Source organism: Leptopilina boulardi, unplaced genomic scaffold (assembly GCF_019393585.1).
Source record: "Leptopilina boulardi isolate dan_hultmark-lab unplaced genomic scaffold, ZJU_Lbou_2.1 LbouV2_202, whole genome shotgun sequence".
NCBI lineage: Eukaryota > Metazoa > Arthropoda > Insecta > Hymenoptera > Figitidae > Leptopilina > Leptopilina boulardi.
This window is the reverse complement of record NW_026137755.1, coordinates 1-5746: the sequence shown is the minus strand read 5'-3', so window position 1 is coordinate 5746 and position 5746 is coordinate 1.

Below are 5746 nucleotides of genomic sequence, written 5' to 3'. Positions count from 1 at the left end.
TGGTTATAATTATTGATAATCATTCAGGTGTTAAGTCTGTTAATCCTTCTATTCCAGTTGTTCAGAAATTTCAAGTCTACAGTAACAGAATCCATGATAATTTGATATAGAAAAATTATACCAAAGTCATTAAAAATAAATTGACTTTTTTTTTGTGAAGAGCGTCTGCAATTGGGAAACAAATAAGCTTTTTATAGCATTCTTATAACAAAATTACTGAGGATTTTACTGACTACCTATTTTCTCTCTCTAAAGATAACGATGAGGAGTGAACAACTGTACAGGGAAATTTCCATTGTTCTTTCTGCTATTAAATCCGCTTCTCGTAAACGAACATCATTAAGACATTCACAGGTTATGAACCTCAAAATTAATTGCTCTTATTGCTAAAATGAGAACATTACCTTTAAGGAATAATGACTTCAGTAAGTATGATTGTTAATACGAAGGGAGACAAGAGAAACATTTTGACAATACGGATTCTTTTTTTTGTGATTTTATTATTCATTTTTAAAAAAAAGGTTTCTTTAAAATCAATTTTATTACAGATCCATGTGATTTAAAAAAGTATAATAATTCTTTATTCACAAGTCTTTGAATCTAAAAACAAGGAAGTAATTTACTACAGACATTCATTTCTAAAGAATGTTCTCTCTCACCGTGTGCTAGAATGGAAATTTTGCTTTCGTACTTTTTCTTTAGTCATTAGGTGTTCTCAGTTCGAGTACGCATTAATCGTCGATTACTTAGTGGAGACCCTTCAAGAACATGGAAGCTTCCGAATATTTTCTCGTAGCTCTAATCCACTTTTTCTTTTTTTTCCCCTTTTCTTTTTTTGCCCAAGTGGCAGGCGATAATTAAATGGACCTTAATGGAAAACTTATTTTATTTTAGTCCAAGTTCTTGGATTGGTTTGGACAGGTACTCTTTTTTTAACAACAATGTTTCGTTACGTACTAATAAGTACGATAATGATTTTTAAAAATGTCGAATTTCTTTTAAGGAACATGTCTCATCAGAATAATTATGAACCATTTAAAGAGAATGAAAAAGTTGGTAAGAAATTTAACATAGTTATGGCCATTTCATTTCCATTGTCTGCGAAATATGCTCCCTAAGTTAATATTGGAATCTCTCCAAGTATTTCACAATTCAAATGGCATTCCTGACTCGTGGCCTTTTCTTCCTAATATCAAAGTTGTTTTGCATATCTCTAATTGCGCTTTCATTTTACAAAACCAGAAGAGAATGTTCTAATGAATTGGTCCATTAATAGACGTTTCTTTTGCATCGCAAGATACGTGTAATGTTTTTGTTGAATATTAAAATTTTTAGCGAAATTCAAAAATAAAATTATTAATTATAAAATTAGGATACAATGTAATAAATATCTGAGATAATAATTATGAGGTAAACCATCAAAGATACCCTACGAATTGCCCTCTATAGTGGCGAAACATGTTCACAGTGTTACGACTATGCTCATCTATAAACCCCACTATGAGGGTTACTTTTGAGAGCCAATAAAATACACACCAGCCAAAGGCGCACCAATTACCTTTGTAAAATTCTTTTTCTCCTCTTGTTATATTCTTCCCTACAATATAAAGAGAATTTTTACTTTACTTTTGTGAAAATTTTTTTTTAAGTCTATGATTTAGAAATAAAATGTCCTAGTTTTGAGTAGTGTCGAAAAAAATAATTAAATTAATACCGCGTTGTATGTTGAATTCTGAATTAGTAAAACTTTAATTTATAGACTTGCTAATTCTTCTGTGTCAACTTTAAAAACCCAGAATTCATGTACAAATCAAAATCACCATCAGAAGAAACTGAAAAGGTTTTTTAATAAAAAATCTGAGCTAATTTAAAAATATCACAATTAATTTCTATCATTAGATTCTGTTTTTGGATCGTATTAGTGAACAAGAAAATTTTAATTCAAAAAATTGTTACTTGTGATTAATTTCTAGCAACTCGTATTTCTATCCTGTATTTCAGGATATATTCAGAAGGCTAACTTTGGTTGAATGGGTTCGATCAGAGTTGTGGCCAGATCTGAGTATATATCGGTTGTCAAGTTACCAACGTTCCCTTAGGGACACGTCAAATGTACAGAACATCGACGAACCATCCAACCCAGAAACTCACTACTGTCTCTAAGCTCCCTCAGGAGCTAGTGATAAAAACTCGTAAGAGTCAGCATTCGACAATGAAGATGTCTTTAGTTTTTACCTTTTTCGATAAAACAAATAGAATAGCCATACTTATGTTTAGTGTGGAAGACATTTGATGTGAAATTTTAAAATCAAATAATTTCAAACAATTGTCGACTATATTGTAAAATAAAATTATCATTATTTTTTTTAAATATGATGATGATTTTAGAACGTTCCAAAGTGTCCTGCGATATTGTATCAATATTTGAAATTCCCTAATCTTTAAAATTTGTAAACATTCAAACTTGTTTGGAAAAAAGGTAATTTTTCATTTTTTATAGAAATTTTGAAAAAACTACTTTTCTCTCATGCATGTACCTATAATTTTTGAAGATAAAGTGTCTCGTCCTAGTTATATCCAATTTTAAAGCACCTCAAAGGAATAGCTGGAGATGATCCAAGGGAGCTGCAAATTTCTCACGTCGCTTAGACTTACGGTTAACAGAACGAATGAGAAGAGAATAAGAATGGGTAAAAAAAGAAGAAGAAGAAGAAGAAGGTGGTGGTGAAAAATAAAGAAGAAAAAGTGAACGAAGACGAAGAGTTTCCGGGATGGCCGCAAATTCTCCGTGAAGTCAGCGGCCGGCCGCAGTAATTCCTTTCTCCCGAAAGTATAAGGAAGTAAAAACAACGATTAAGGCTTTTAGCCGAAGCTACTTCGAGTTGCCGTATGTTCTCTTTTTCTAACTCTCCCATGTATGTACGTGTAAGAAATGAGGAGAAAAGTAGGGATGGAAAAGTGAACATTGGATGTCGTTGGGAAGAAACGGTTCGTGGTTTCTACCCTGCTGAGCAGCAGCTTTCCCATGGCTGCGGTTTTCTTCAAGCCATAAATACTAACACCACACCATATAAAAAGAGGAGGAAAAGCGCAGGTTCAGAGAAGAAAGAAGGAAAAAGACTTTCAACGAGAGTAACACGAGAAGAGTTGCGGTTTACTTTTCTTTTTCCTTCTAGGCTTTTTTTTCCTCTCGAAAAATAGAGTTTCATGGGCTGCGAAAACCGGTATACGAGTTCACGAAAGACCTCCACTAATTACGTTTGTCTGACCTTTTCCTGTCAAAATTAGACAAATTGGTTAATCAAATATTCTCTTATGTGTCCATTCTCTCCACATGTGGATTTACATACGGATATGAAAAGAGAGTAATTGCCCAAAGAAGTTAGTTGGGGAGGAAATAAAATTATTCTTAATTTTATTCTCAGTTTACTCTCCACATAATACTAACAATGAAAAGACATTTATTTAGAGTAATGAAGGTACCTTTTGTTGTTAATATTAAGGAGCAAACGTTAAATTGTCAAACATAAAATGACATCAACGAAAATTAAATTAAAAAATAAATTTTCACAAAAAATTTCACAAGAAAAAAGTTTTTTAGGAAGGGAAACATATTGAGGTATTATTTTGGTCTGACTGTAGATCGAGCCAATCTCCTTTTACAGGAGAGTAGAAACTGTGAGAGTTGACGTCAATCCTCAAAACATTACATATCTGGTGTAGGCAGCACACGACATTCGCCTTTCATTTCCTACAAGAATAGAATACAAGTACGTACACGAGTAAAACTGAGTTCCACACAAACTTCCATTGTTCCCGCAAATAGGATTGTCTTCTGAGTCTTTATCCGATAAGGTCCTCAGTCGTCATGCGATATGCGATATATACTGGGAGTGCTTTCTAGCCGCGACCGACAGCGCTCGGGGAAAATGGAAGAAACTGAACTTTTAATTAAAGGCCATTCAATTACACGAGCTGCTCTCTATCTGGCTGCTTGTCAGCCCAGCGTTTCCATCGACCTCTCCCACACACAAAATGTGGTTGTCTCCGTTCTTCCTTTTCTCTCTCTCTCTCGAACCGACCTCTATTTCAATCCTTGGCGATTTAGTGCTTCTCGTCCAGATTTTACGACCTGAACCCTGTAAAGGAGGATGGATTACTGTATTCTGTCTTGCAGACACTGATTAGGTAAATAGCCTAAGACATTCGTCACCGCCTTCATGAATCTTGCGTTAAGGTACACGTTTTAACGCATCCGTATATATTACGGAAGGTTTTACGTCCTTTAGAATCTGTCAAAGAACTTCTTTGATAATGACGTTGACATCAGCGGAATCATTAAGTTCGCTTCAAATAGCAAAGCGTTCTCATTTGCAAAAAAAAAATTTATAGAAACTCATTAATTCAATTCTAGAAAGATTTTATTCACATTAGAATATGATTTTTATTGAAAATTATATCCGAATCATAATTTTCATCAAAAAAAAACATATTGGGTTTAAAAAGAATATGGAATTATATCTCATAATCATAGAATTCAAATAATAATTATTATAATATCTAGAAATCAAATAAATTAACTTGTTAAAATTAAATAACAATAAATAAATAACAAGCAAATGATTAAAAAAAAAGAAAAAATTTTTTTAAAGAAATTAATGGATTATGAGTAAAAAATTACAAACTGAAAAATAATTTAATCAGTTGTAATTCGTGATTCCACTTGTTTAAACGTGTTCATATTGTCGAGAGTTGAAAAAACTCTACAGTTAAACTATTTTTTTATTTATAAGAATATTTTTTTTTTAATTAATTATTTTTTATTTAATTAATTATTCTTTATATTTATTTTAATCGAAAAAACTTAGGAGTATTGACCTTTTTTGGTTTATTTACTAGACTGTTTTTTAATTTCATTTTTATTTATTTTTTTTATATTTATTTTACAATTTTTATACAATTTTAGTAAAAGAAAAGTAAAATTAAATTTAAAAATTATAATTTTAAAATATTTTAATTTTATCGAAGCAATTTTGAAATTAACTTTATACCTGCTTCCGAAGTTATTTGTTTACATTCATGTACAATGGCGCGGGTTCCCTAATCTGACGGTGACAACAATGTCTATCGAAAATCCCAAAGATAATTCAATCAGTTGCAATTCGTGCGTTGACCTGTTAAGACGTGTTGATATTGTCGAGAGTTAAAATTTTGTAATTTTCAAAGCAAAATTTATTGTTTTTCCTATTACGTGATTAAGAGAACTCTAGTGTTGAACTATTTTTTTTTATTTATTAGAGTATTTTTTTTATTTAATTAATTATTTTTTATATTTATTTTAATTGAAAAAACTTCAGTGTTGATATAGATTTTTTTTTTAATTTAATTAATTTTTTACATTTATTTTTTTGTTTCGGGAAACAACACATCAGTTGCAGTGTAAGGTTAGATTATTGTTTATAATATTTATAATTTATTTATTATTATTATTACTATTATTTATTTTTAAATTATAATTATTTTTCTACAAAAAAATATAACAATTATTTTTTTTACAAAAAGTTTAATAACTTTTTAAAGCTTACAAAATTATTATTTAAGAGCATTAATTATTTATAATATTTGCTATAGTTTTAATAAAATAAACTGTAGTCAGTGAACTAAATTAAAAACAAATTAAAAAGCTTTTATCGAATTATTAAATTCAGAATATTGCAGCTTCCATAAAATGTATTGAATTTATTTT